Source organism: Tenrec ecaudatus, chromosome 13 (assembly GCF_050624435.1).
Source record: "Tenrec ecaudatus isolate mTenEca1 chromosome 13, mTenEca1.hap1, whole genome shotgun sequence".
Classification (NCBI taxonomy): domain Eukaryota; kingdom Metazoa; phylum Chordata; class Mammalia; order Afrosoricida; family Tenrecidae; genus Tenrec; species Tenrec ecaudatus.
Window position 1 is genome coordinate 106,457,590 of NC_134542.1, and position 14,495 is coordinate 106,472,084.

General features: G+C 40.5%; 1 protein-coding gene and 1 pseudogene across 1 annotated transcript in view; one reads left to right on the top strand and one right to left on the bottom strand.

Moving 5' to 3' along the window:
• PIEZO2 (piezo type mechanosensitive ion channel component 2) overlaps positions 1 to 14,495 on the bottom strand; it is a 535,104-nt gene that overhangs the window by 299,579 nt on the left and 221,030 nt on the right. The window lies entirely within an intron of this gene.
• On the top strand, positions 8,507 to 8,914 carry LOC142424219 (small ribosomal subunit protein eS24 pseudogene; annotated as a pseudogene).

Below are 14,495 nucleotides of genomic sequence, written 5' to 3' on the forward strand. Positions count from 1 at the left end.
CCACCTCACTGCCATCAAGTCAATTGTGACTCACGGGCACCCCGTACAACAGGGCGGATCGGCCCCTGCTGATTTCTGAGACTAATCCTTTACTGAAGGAAAAAGCCACATCGCTCTTCTGTAAAGCGACTGGTGAATTCAGTGGATTCAAACTGATGACCTTGTGTTTTGCAGCCCCATGTGCAACCCACTATGGCCCCAGGGCTGCTGCTGTGCTTGGGAAACAAAGTGATGAATGCCAGTGGGGCTATATGAGTATGCCGGGGTTAGGCAGGAAGGATGGGCAGCTCATTTAGCATTCTTGAAGATCTTAGTGTGGATGTCAGCAACTGACCCACGAAAAGGCATCCTGGTTGATCGCATACTTGGATAAAAACAGTAACTAGAAACCTAGATTTAGATTACCTTTTCCACAGAATTATAATATATGGAACTCTAAAATCACAGTAGAGAAATCCATACTTTATACAATACAGAAAATAAACAGTTAAGGAGATGTTTTTTCATGATAAAGAATAAAGATTTATTGCACACGTTTGGAATATTGATTTTATCGGAATTGGCCTGGTGATGTGCTCTGAAAGCTACTTTAAAAATACCTATTTGTTTTATGCCTCTTTCTCATAGAAGTTGTTTACAGAAGAAACTTCCAGTAACTACAGTTTCAGCTCTCTGAATACCAGACGAACAGGAATTTCCAACACCACTTGATAAGCACTATAGTCTTCCCAGACAATTGATTAAATTCAATGCTTCAGATTTTTTTCTTTCATATTTTTAAAAATAAAATGCTTCTATACTTTTTCTGCTCTGTAACTTAACACAAATTCTAAAATGCCTCCATCAGATTCTATCCTGTTCATTTTTATACCAAGTTCATAGATGGTTTGAAAACAGAAATTTGATGACACAAAAATCTGTGAGAAAATTATTAAGCAAGACATTTTGCTAACACGGGTAATGTATCATACATTTTTCACAGTGATTACCTTTGAGGACTGTCATTCAGTGGCTGCAACTCACAGCGACCCTATAGGACGGGGTAGAACCAACTGCTCCTGTCAGTTCTTGAGACTCTGACTCTTTATGAGATTAAAACATTCCACCTTCTTCCCTCGGAGCCACTGCTGGTATCAAACTTGTGACCTCGCAGTTAGCAGCCTCAAGGGTAACCACTATCCCAGCAGGACTCCTAATTGGGATACAGAGTTCCAACGATTCATTTACAATAGCGACCGGTCATCTTGTCTATCAGAGGGAAAGCCTGGGCCTTGGAAGAAGGCTTTCAGAGAGCATCCCCCTTCAGTTTGGCAGTTCTGATCATTGTCCTCACAACATGTTCAAGAGCTAATATTTACTTGTAGTTATTCTCTAAACCTCAAACATAAAGTTTTACATTTCAGTAAGCATCAGCAATACATAGCTTTCCTCCTTCCAGACACCAGCTAGGGAATGCATATAACATGAATAAACTGAAGCACTGATGTTGATTTCTTTTTTATTTTCCTATTTCAGGGTATCAGTTTCTATTTCAAAAAGCAAGATGAACTGCCTGCTATTTCTGAGAAGGGCAGAGAGCAACAAAGTCTTATGCAGAATTAAGTCTGGCTTTGAATCCCCACTTCACTCCTTACAATGGGCCAGATATGACATTGGGACATACACTTTATGTCCCTTTATCTGTACAAATTCATTGGGAACAACTACAACATGAAACTAAGGTTTTCTTCACGACGGGTATGTAAACTATCATGTGCAGTATCTGGCACAAAGTAGGTTCCATGCTGTTGTGCACAAGGTCACTAGGGGTCAGAGCCGACTCCATGGCACATAAAAACTAACAACTGATGAAAGGTCCCTCTCACTACCATCTTACATGAACAGTGCCTCAATATATCTACTACCCCAAAGAATAAGAATTAACTACAAGTGTGCACACGCATACTGGGTACATTAAATTAGGAAAAAATAAGGTTTAGCACCTCTCAAATTTAGCTCCTGTTTTAGATCATCCACTTTGTATTATAAAATTTTCTTTTTAGTGTAGGTTTGCCAAATGTCTCCTAAAATAATTTCAGGGAAAAAGCATAGGATGTAAATGACTTTTTATTAAACTTCATGAAGAACTTATCAAATTTACAAAAGTAGACAGATATGTGTTTAAGATGTCATCTTTTTAATATGCACATAAAAAACATGCTATGAGTGGTTGAGAATTCTGTCTTTTTGGTACAAGCCAAAGCAGAAGAACTACCATCTAGCCAGGTCACAGGGATGCACGCCAAAGTCGCAGAATGAGTGCTAGGTGACCTACAAGGTGTCTTAGGAAACCATCTGGTTTCCTACATTCTCACACACCAACGTTTGTTATTTTCAGCTTTTAACTCATTCATCAATCTTAGCCATTGTACGGGTTGTTTTGATAGGCTCCATCCAGCTGATTCTCAGTCACAGTGACGATATGTACAACAGAGCTATGTTGTACAATAGGACACTGCCCAGTTCTGCACCGTCCTCACCACCATTGTGACATTTGAGCCCATTTGTGCATCCACAGTGTCGATTCATCTCCTGAATGGTCTTCCTCTTTTATTCCCGCTCTTCCACATTGCCAAGAATGATGTCCTTTTACAGGGACTGGATCCTCCTGGTAACACGTACAAAATATGTAAGACCAAGGCTCTCCATCCTCAATTCTATTGGATATTCTTGCTGTACTTCCTTTAAGACACAGTGTTTGTTTTCTGGTAGTCCGTTGTATTTTCAATATTTTTTGACAGTTTCTCTTTGGTGACATGTCTATTGACTTTCTTTGTCCATTATTTTGGTTGGGTTATTTGCCTTTCAGTTGATATTGAAGTTTCATATGTATTTTAGTTATTAGGTTTTAATTAGACATATGGTTTTTGAAGACATTCTCCCAGCTGTTATCTTGTATTTTCACTTATATATATTTGTTCAGAATATATATAATATATATATTTTCTCAGAATTTACAAAAAAGTAAATATATATATATACCTATATATATGCCTTTTTATTGTGAATTACGTGAAGGTTACAGAACAGATACCCATTTTACATACCAAAAACCATTCACATATTGTTTCAACTTATCTATGGTAATCAGTTCCCTCAACGTCCAATTACTTATTCCACTTTTGTCCTGTGTTTCTTGTTACCACTCCTCCACCTGTCATAGCCGTCTGGAATTTGCTGTTGGGTAAAATGTTGCCCTACTGATTTTAAATAGTGGATTATTTTATTACAAGGGTGTGTTCAGTTCCATACCTGAAGAGTTTTAAATTTAATGAGATCCCATTTATCTATTTGTTTTTTTCTGCATATACCTTTCTTATTATATGAGGGGGCTTCTAAAGTTAATGGAAAACATTAAGTTCATTTTCCCATAAAGTTTGTGAAGCTCCGTCATACTAGAAACCCTCTGTTACAAGCTATGCTCAATAATGTTGCCCTTGTATTTTCTAACAAGAATTTAATGTTCATTTGAATAAGGTTATAGTTTTATGGTTTTCATCTTCATAAGAATAAGGGAGGACAGAGAAGAACTGATATATTTGAACTACGGTGCTGGCAAAGAATCCTGAATACACCCTGTACTGCCAGAGAATAAACAAATGCGTCTTAGAAGTACAACCAGCACGCTTGTTAAAAGCAAGGAAGAGGAGACTTCATCTCATACACTTTGGTCACATTGTCAGGAGAAACTAGTCCCTGGAAAAGGACTCCACGCTTGCTAAAGAGGAGGGTCAATGAAAAAGGGAAATATGCTCAGGGAGAGGACTGACCCCACGACTGCCACAGGGGCTCACACACACAAGTGATTGTGAGGCTGGGCCAGGACCTGGTGGCGTGTCGTTCTGTGTGCACTGGGTTGTTCTGAGTCAGAACTGGCCCACTGCCACCTAACCACAACAAATGATCATCTTTAGACTCTTAATAAATGTGGGACTTGTTTTTGTTTAGGGTGTGAGCATAGATCTTGCATTATTTTTATTTATGTAGAAATCTAATGATCTCAATACCATTTACTGAAGAGCATCTTCTTTCTTCATCCAACTGACTTAGCACCTTTTGAAAACTTAGTTGACCTGAAGTGTGTGGATGGATTTCTGAATTCTCAATTCTTTATCAATGGCATTGTTTTAACTATTCAGGGTTTCTTTTAATTGCGTTTAAAATGGAGGAATGGTGTTTCTGTTTCTGTTAAAAAAAAAGCATTCAAAATTCTGAGCAATATTGCACTGAAAGTATAGGCCAAATTGGATTTTATTGATATCTCAATAGGACTAGGTCTTCTAATCCATGAAGATAGTAATCTTTCTACTTATTTAAATCTTACTTAATTTCTTGTACCTGTCTTATAATTTTCATTGTGTAAGTCCTTAACATGCTGGTTGAATTTATTCTTCGGTATTTCATTCTCTTAATATCTATTTAAATGGACTTGCTCACCTGATTTCCATTCAGAGTTATCATTTTTAATGTGCAGATAGACAACTGAGTTTTGTTTGTTCATCTTGTACACTATTGAAGAGTGTGGCAGTTCCATAATCTCCTGTCAACTTGCGAAGGGGTGGAGTCAATCAGGTCACAGCTTGATGACCATATATTTAGAGGCATGATGGAGATCAATAGCTGACTAGAGGCCAGCTACATACAGATTCTGTTCTGTCTTCCTACTTACAAGACACATGCAACTACATTAGAGCCCTAGAGTGGGAGGAGCCACTTGGAGACCCCTGCCAGTGCTGAGATGTTTCCACTTCCATTTCCACTGGATCCACAAGACTTTCTATGCATTGGCCTGTGATCGTCCTACATTCAGCATCATTGTATGTGTTGTGTGAGTCTGAAGAGGAATGTATATATTGGTACTGGACATCTGGGCTAATATTGGACTTATGGACTTGATCTGTACTGGGCTGGGATGTTATCTCAATATGCAATTACTCTTTATATAAAGTTATTTCTTATGCACATATGATTTGTTTCTTTAGTCAACCCAGACTAACACAACAGCCATTCTATGCTAGGAACCTCAGGGACTTGTAGGTAGCTTTCTAGAACAATGTGCACTGCAGTATTTTTTTAAAATATTTTATTAGGGGCTCATACAATTCTTATCACAATCCATATATATACATACATCAATTGTATAAAGCACATCTGTACATTCTTTGCCCTAATCATTTTCAAAGCATTTGCTCTCCACTTAAGCCCTTTGCATCAGATCCTCTTTTATTTCCCTCCCTCCCCGCTCCCCCCTCCCTCATGAGCCCTTGATAATTTATAGATTGTTATTTTGTCATATCTTGCCTTATCCGGACTCTCCCTCACCAACCCCTTCTCTGCCGTCCATCCCCCAGGGAGGAGGTCACATGTGGATCCCCGTAATCAGTTCCCCCTTTCCATCCCACTCACCCTCCACTCTCCCAGCATCGCCCCTTACACACTTGGTCCTGAAGGTATCATCCACCCTGGATTCCCTGTGCCTCCAGCTCCCATATACACCAGTGTACAACCTCTGCCCTAGGTAGAATTCGGATCATGGTAGTTGGGGGGAGGAAGCATCCAGGATCTGGGGGAAAGCTGTGTTCTTCATCGGTACTACCTCGTACCCTGACTGACCCATCTCTCCTAAACCCCTCTGTGAGGGTAATCTCTGCACTGCAGTATTTTTAACAATCATTAAAAGCTGGGAAAACCCAACTGCCCATCAATGGTGAATGGAAAAATAAATGTGGTGCATACATACAACAGAATAATAGTAAAAGAAATGAGACTTGATCCATGCTGCAACATGGACAGACCTTGAAGATACAATGCTGTGTGCAGTAAGCCTATCACAAAAGGACAGATAATGTATGACCTCACAAACATACAAACATCAGAACAGAAGAATAGGCAAAGATGTTGAGTCCCAAGATTATTAGTGGTTACCAGAGTCAGGAGGGAGTTGTGGAAGGAGGAGTCATTGTTTATGGAGCACAGTTTAACATGAAGGAACAATTGTACTGATTGGGAGTGGCTACACAGGCAATTAATGTAATTTCTGTCCTTAAATTTCTGTCTAACTGTCAAAAGTTGAAATGGCAAAAGTAGAAAGATAGGTAATATATTTAAAACAATGACCAGAATAGTAGCATCTGGGGTTTCTTATATAGAACCTCCTTGTACTCATTGCTCCTAGCTCCCCATTCCCCGCCCCCCAATCTCCCTTCTCATAACCCCAAAAAGCCATTAAACCAGTTACTGTCTGAAAGACTTAGCTATCCTGGATTTCATACACTGGGAAACATCCACAAGAAAAACACCAAAAGCAACAACAATAACAAAAGAAACAAGAAAAAAGCCTTAATTGTAAAGAAGCAGGAAACACTAAAAGTCAGAACACATTTTAAATGGGTCGGCAGGGAGATGCAATTAGAAGGTGTTAGATTTGAACCTATCTTGTTCTGCAACAATTCACGTCCCACTGCTGCGTGCACGATGGCAAGGTTCCTCAGATCCCTGGTCCGTGGCCAGAGGGAATCCACTGGAGTCTCAAGTCCCATGTATTTCCCCTCACTTTTTTTAAATACATGAAACAACCTTAAAATGGGTTAAAAAGGAGCTCAAATGATAAGGAATGGCACTTTAACCTAAGTACATTGCCATGACTGAATATGCAATGCTCACTGTCTGTTAGTGATGTTACTCACACACTTCACCATGGTCACAGGGGCTTCATTAGGAATTTAATCTGTTCAAATGAACAGTTCTTGTAAAGTTGTCTGAAGCGGACCTATACTTTATAGTGCCTTTTCCTCAACAGTCTGTTAAATTCTATACTAATGGATAAATTAATGATACTACAAAAATGACCTTACTTATGTCAGAGGGGTATCACTGACACTGTTTTCTATCATAAAACTATAATGAGGCTTCTAAAGTGAACCAGAGATGTATGTAAAATCCAGATACATGAATAGATTTTTGGCTCCCATTTAATCCTAGGCCCTATATAAGAACAATTCGTCCTTATGACATGGGCCTGCTTGATGATTGCCCTCACGAAGAGATCACTGAAGACATGAGTGCGAAGTGTGGGGAAGAAATAGCTAGATGGTGCCTGGCTATCAAAAAGAATTGAGTCTGGGGTCTTAAAGGCTTGTCTTCTAAGCCTTATCTGCAGGCTCCAGTCACACTATCAGGGCCTAGATTTTCTTTTGTCACCTTACTACCTGGGCCCCACTCCCTGGAGAGAGAGGGGTACAACCCTGCAAGGGCCACTTTTGCTTTGCACAAGCAAGTGTTACAGCTCTTTCAGCTCTGCTGGCAAGACTAAGACTGAGAGACATCCAACTCAACCTTGGGAAAACCTCTAATAGGATCCCAAAGACAATTCCCACACAGACACACTCAAGTTTCATGTTACGTGAATGGACTCTTCTTCTTTTAAAAATCATTTTATTGGGGGCTCATACAACTCTTATCACAATCCATATACACATCAATTATATGAAGCACATTTGTACATTCATTACCCTCATTCTCAAAACATTTGCTCTACACTTAGGGCCCTGGCATCAGCTCCTCATTTTCCCCCTCCCTCTCTGCTCCACCTCCCTCATGAAATCTTGATAATTTATAAATTATTATTTTGTCATTTCTTATATTGTCCGATGTCTCCCTTCCCCCACTTTTCCAATGTCCATCCCCCAGGGAGGAGGCTTTATGTAAATCCCTATAATCCATTCCCCCTTTCTGCCCTACCTTTCCTCCACCCTCCCAGTATCGCCACTCCCACCACTGGTCCTGAAGGGATCATCCGTCCTGGATTCCCTGTGTTTCCAGTTCCTATCTGTACTAGTGTACAACTTCTGGTCTAGCCAGATTGTAAGAGATAATTGGATCATGATAGTGGTGGTGTTGGGGGTGGGGGCGCAGGAGGAAGCATTTAGGAACTAGAGGAAAGTTGTACGTTTTGCTACACTCCACCCACGACCCTTCCATAAGGGGATGTCCAGTTTCCTACAGAATGGACCCTTCCAACAACTCTTTGAACTCCACGGGCAAGCCTCCTACTCCAAGGTACTCACCTCTCTGTCACTACATGAACCTGGAGGTCAGCTGCCACTAGGTCTTGCCATCTTTAGCATTTGGTCTTTCTTCAGAATCTAAGATATTCTCAGCACAGAGATCCTGGGTCCTTATTCCAAAATTTATGTTCTGCTTCAGAGTTTTCTTATCAATGATGGTAAAGGTCCCTTAGGGCCCCTTTAGGGGTTGGTCTTTTAAACCCCAAAGGAAGACAAAACTGACTAATCCCCTTGGCAGAACATGGTCACCTTATTTGCATAGCCATAGTAAATTGCCCAATAGCTGAAAGCGGTTTTACATATTTGAATAGACTCCAACTAATAATTCTGTAAAATTACAAGACCATGGCAAGAAAGGCTATATAAGAACAATTCGCTTTTCGTCCCTGGCTGTCTGAGCGTCCTGTGCCATCATGAATGACACGGTAACCATCCGGACCAGGAAGTTCATGACCAACCGACTACTTCAGCGAAAACAAATGGTCATTGATGTCCTTCACCCTGGAAAAGCAACAGTGCCTAAGACAGAAATTCGTGAAAAACTAGCCAAAATGTACAAGACCACACCAGATGTCATTTTCGTATTTGGATTTAGAACCCATTTTGGTGGTGGCAAGACTGCTGGCTTCGGCATGATTTATGATTCTTTGGATTATGCCCAGAAAAATGAACCTGAACACAGACTTGCAAGACACGGTCTGTATGAGGAGAAAAAGTCCTCCAGGAAGCAACGCAAGGAGCGCAAGAGCAGAATGAAGAGTCAGGGGACTGCGAAGGCCAGCGTGGGTGCTGGCAAAAAGACAGAATAAAGCATCTACCGTGACTTAATCTGCACTGGTTATGTGGATTTTTCACCAGAGAATCAATAAACTATAAAATCTTAAAAAAAAAAAAAGAACAATTCATTATTACAACATTTTTTGGGGGAGGGCCAGGAAAGTGTATCAAATTCACTTGCTAAACATCCAATAAAAACACAAGTGGAGACTTCGGTAGTTGAAATTTTTACAAGAAACCTATTTAACACAGCTCTTATCACAACACATCCATCCATCCATTGTGTCACGCACATTTGTACATTTATTTGTACATTTTATTGCCATCATGTTGCTCAATCTTTTAAAAATATTAAATTTATTTTCTTACTTGGTTTTTAAAGAAAAGCTTATGTTGTGTAGTTGCACAGGCTATTTCATCCAGTCAAATCAGTAACAGGGTCACTGTGATGCCTCCGTAAAGGTGGTCTTCTTTCTCCCCTCCCATCTTCTGTCTGTCCATCATTTCCTTTGCCACCTTTTTCCCTGAACCCACTCCCATCCCTGGCCTTTTAGAAGTTTTCAGAGTCTAATCCTTTGGTGTGAAAACCACTTTCCTTTTTCCCCCCTTATATTAATAGCACCATTCAATGTTTACCTTCATAAGACTGACTCACTTTGCTAAGCACAATGTTCTCTTGCTCTGCCCGTGTCTTGTGGTGTATAACATAGACATCATTGTTTTTTGCTGATGCATAATATTCCAGTGTTCAAATGTACTAGAGTTTGTTTACCCATTTCCCCATAATTGGAGTTTTCTGTTGTCTATATTTTTTATTTTTGAGGAAATTACTGCAAAAAGCATAGGTGTACATATGACTCTTCATTTGGTTTTGTTGTTTTATACTTTTAGGAAATATATCCAATAGAAGGATTTTTATGTGTTCTGTACCTTTGTTAAGTTATATATGTATATTAAAAAACTTTTGGGTGTTTATTGTAAATTGTAGTGTTATTTTAAAAGTCTTTTTTAGGTCATCTTCTTTAATATACAAGAATCCAACTTATTTCTGTTTATTGATCGTATAGCTTGCTATGTTGCCAATGTTTTAATTACTTTAGCAAGTTTAAATGGAAACTTGAGATGTATTATCTGCAAATAAAGATAATTTCATTTCTACTGTGCCAATGTGGATCCTTTAAGAACTCTGTTGTGTGCGGGTAAGACTTCCAGTACGCTGCTAAATAAGAGTGGTGATAAAGAACAACCCTATCTGGTTTCCATTAGAAGGGGAATGTTTTCAATTTCTCTCCATTAAGTAAGATGCTTATCATAGGTTTTCACAGATATGGCCTTTATTATGTTGAGGAATTTCCCTTCTATCCTATTTTATTGAGCGCTTTTATCATGAATGGATAATGAATTTGAACAAATGTTTTTCATCATTGGTTGATATAATCAAATGATCCTTATCTTTTATTTTGTTTATGTGATGGATAACATTGGTTGTTTTTCTAATATTGAACCATGTTTGTACATCTGGCATGGATCCCACTTGATTGTGTTGTATTATTTTTTGATGCTTTGTTGAATTCTCTTGGCTAGAATTTTGTTGAAAATCTTGGCATCTATATTCTTCAGAGATATTGGTTTATAATCTTCTATTGTGCTAATGCTTTCCCTTACTTAGGTATCAGGGTAATACATGCTTCATAAAATGTGTTTCGTAGTATATATTATGAAATCGTTTATGTAGGATTGATGTTAACTGTTTTCTAAATGTTTGGTAGAATTCCCCAGTAAAATTATCTGGCCCTGGACTTTATGATATTGGGAGTTTCATTTATTTTTATTTTTTACGTGACCCCTCCAATTGACTGCCACGATTTAGAAAAATATTAATTAAAACATTTCTTACATGTATCCAGAAGATAGGAGGTGCCTCTCTCAGCTTCCTTTCTAGTTCGTGTGCACTCCAGGGCAGAGTTGTAGGGATGGGCAACATACAGAATGTTCACATCTCCCGGGGTCAAACTCAGTGAGGTGCCCCAAGGTTCTCTATCAGGGTTACTTTCTAGATGCAGGGGCGTGCTGGGGATGGGTTGACTTTCCTGAGAAGTCTCCCAACTCCTAACCAGTTGGCTCATGCTTGCAATTCAAAATCACTTAAGACCGGAGTAACTCTACCTTGTAAATAGGCAAATGCTGCAAATCAACCTGTGGCTTCAACCTGTGGGATAGGAGAATCGTGGGGTCGATGTCTAACACCTGGAAAGCTCGGCTCCAGCAGCAAAGCAGAGGAGCTATGGTGGGAGGAGACAGGGACAGCTGGGGCTCCGTCTGTCCATCCAGAGGAAAGCAGGTGGGGATGACTCCTACTAGATGAGAGCCCCCGCAAACCACTTATCTTATATGCTTTTCCCCCTGCTTCCCTCTCCTTTCAGGAACAGGAACTAACTGACTACTGGGACAAAGAAAGCAAGAGTGCATGGAAAAGCTAATTTCACATTCAGCAAATTCGCCACGCCGTCAGGGCCTGGATAGGCCCATGCTGTAAAGATGATGAATAATGCTGAAGACACTGATGAAATCATGTAGCAGCAGATTTTAAGACGTAAATCTCCACGAACCGGAGAGCAGAATCAAAGGGAACACCTATCCAGTGAGTGCTCAGCTGGGCTCCGATTTTATTATAATAGCCAAGTCATTTTTTAGCCTGGTAGCTAAACAAGCTCTTCCTCTCTCAGGACCCTACGCAGCCCACTTGGTGGAGAGAATCAGTGTGTTCCCCTCGCTGTTATGCTTCATCAGAAGCCCCAGGGCTGAAGAAGGACCCAGCTCTGTGGCACCAGGATCACACACAGTGGAAGGAGCCATGCAACCCTTTTCGGGATTGTCGTTCCGATGCATGCTTCTTTTCTCAGCAGAGATCCCGGCTGCTTTCCTGAGCACTGTTATGTCATGTCCTAGCCATCTCTCATAGAGGGTGGGGTTTTTCCTGCTCCTTTTCTTTTTTCTTCTACCTTTTTGAAAACAGAGACCAAGGCGAACTGAAATTTGGGCCTTGGGCCCAAGAACTTCTTGGATAGACTCTGATTGATATAAAGCCTGGTCATATGAAGGAGTGAACCTCGGGGAGGCAAACGGTCCCCCATGGGCACTCCACACTGAGAAGAGAATGGAAGGCAAACTCCATTTCAAGCCAGGCCCTCTCAAGAGAATTGATGGAGTATAGTTCTTTGGCAGTGAAATGTCTTCAGAATCACGCTTTTTGCTGATAAATATTGCTAAAATTTATATTTACATTTAAGAATGTCTGACTAATCTCTTGGCACAGAGCAGAATTTCCAAGTTGAAGAGCAATTAACACACAAGTGACCAATGCAGCAAACATTAATTTTTAGAAGTTTATGTATATACAGTATTTTCAAATTGGAGATATTTAAAAGCACCTAAGTTTCCTTGGACAAACGACAGACTTTCCCACTCTCTGTGGTTTTATAGAAGCCCAGCTCCAATCAAGCTAGACTGACTCTGTCTGTCTCATATGCTTTTCTGGGACTAACTATAGCAGGCTCCCTTTATTTAATTTTCTCTGGCTATACTTTAGTTTAAGATGGAGTTATAAAAATGATATTTTGAATAAAATGTTTATAAAAAAGTAGGAGAAAGTAGACATGAATTAATGTATTTAATATAGAAGATCCAACATTCCACAAGCACACACCTCCTTAATAACCAGACCATCAACTTATACAGCAATATTCAGTTCGCACAGCTGCAGGCCTGGCCTGAGTTATGTAGAAGCAGTGAGGGGAGACTCAGAGACAGACCATGAGGAAAGAGAGGGTGAAATCCTCCACTCCGTTAGCTTTGAAACGAGGATTAGTGTTTCTATTTTACAGGGAGGAGAAGAGGGACGGGAATTTGAACCAGAAGTTCTTCAAATCAAAGGCAGGCCTGGGAATGTCAATGCATGGATGCCTTGTTATGGGACCTTCTCACCACACATGTGAAGCATTAAAACAAGCCTCGATGTTGCATGCGTGCTGACTCACAGTGACCCTGTGCCGGGTTTCCAAGGCTTTCAAAGTCTTTATGGGAACAGGCAGCGGCCTCTTATTCCCACAGGGCAGCTGGTGAGTTTGACTCACTGACTGTGAACCTAGCAGTCCTGCGCTTACCCAACAGCACGGCCAGGGCACCCTAAGTTCAGCAGTTAGCAGCTGGGAAACAGACAGAAGCCCACTGCTTATCAGGAGAGTGTGTCTATGGGGTAAGCACTGCCTTTGTGCAGATGCCCCTGTAACTCTGTAACCTAATGTGGTGTATAAGGGACACAGCTGTTTCCTCAGGTGATTCTCTTCCTTTCCGCTCCAGGGGAAAGGAGACACCTATTTATTTGTGTTTATCTATCCAGTTGTTAAATGGTGCCTGGGACATAGAGTGTATGCGTATTCAAAAGAAGAAAAACAGTCATTGTAAATCAATAAATGCAATCAATATGGAACAAATGATTTAGTCAATTAGGGTCTGAGTACCCGAATGTCAGCGCCTCTATTCAGCAAATGTAAATTGAGATCAGAATTCTCTGGTGCCCAGCATGGTCAATTCAGCTACTAGCAATCAATATTTATTAGTGACATAAAAAGATAAGGAATCATCTGTCAGAACACCGGTCTCCCCCATTTTACTGGCCTCAACCTCCCTTCCCAGTCTGTACTTGAAAGCACAGAACTTTTTTAGACAGTGTTTATGATCCATTTGGGATAAGAGGTGCAGAGAAATACACATCCAGTCATAGTGCTTCCGAGTGAAATTTCTATTTGTGAAGAGCTTGTACAACATTCCACCTTTATCCTTCTTAGATGGCTTAATTGGAAGGCAGTGATGGAGATCTTTTTTCAAAGAAGGGACTGCTAGTTTGTGTTAGTGCTGACTCACAGAGATCACAGTACTTCTCTGACATGCTGGCTGAGCACGGTCTCCCAGCTGTAGCTGGGGAGGCACGCAGCCATCATCTTGATGTAAACACAGCGCTCAGTGTAGCGGCGACTTAAATCAGAGCCAACGGGAACACTCTTGTTTATGTGATGAACTGGAGATCTCAACCGACAGTCATCCCCAAATCCATGGCTCAAGATAAGTGTGAACAAACTGAACACATTCCCGGTTATTCCTAACACATCCTGGTGCTAGATGGGCAGACTGTTCCAGACCTCTTAGCCGTCTGTGACTCGGTCCAGGATGATGTTGAGTTATGGTAGAAGCCAAGAAGCTTCTGAATTATTTTGATCAGATTCCAACATATTTTCCTGAGTCTTCGAGTTAGATCGGAGAAAGAAGAAAAAATACTACCTAATTATTACTGGAGTTACAAGGTAGTAAGATTGGTTAACACAATAGGCTTAATAATGGGAAGCTTGAAGCCCACGTAGAGGAGCCCTTGAAGAAATGGCTGGTGGTCACTTGGGAAGACACAGTCACTGAAAACTTCACGGAGCACAGATATATTCTAACACCTATGAGGTCACTGTGACTCGGAATCAAGTTGATGTCAACTGGCAACATTGATTGCTGATGGCAAACAATCATTTCACATTTCAGAAGTATCATATTTCTGAGACCATTTCA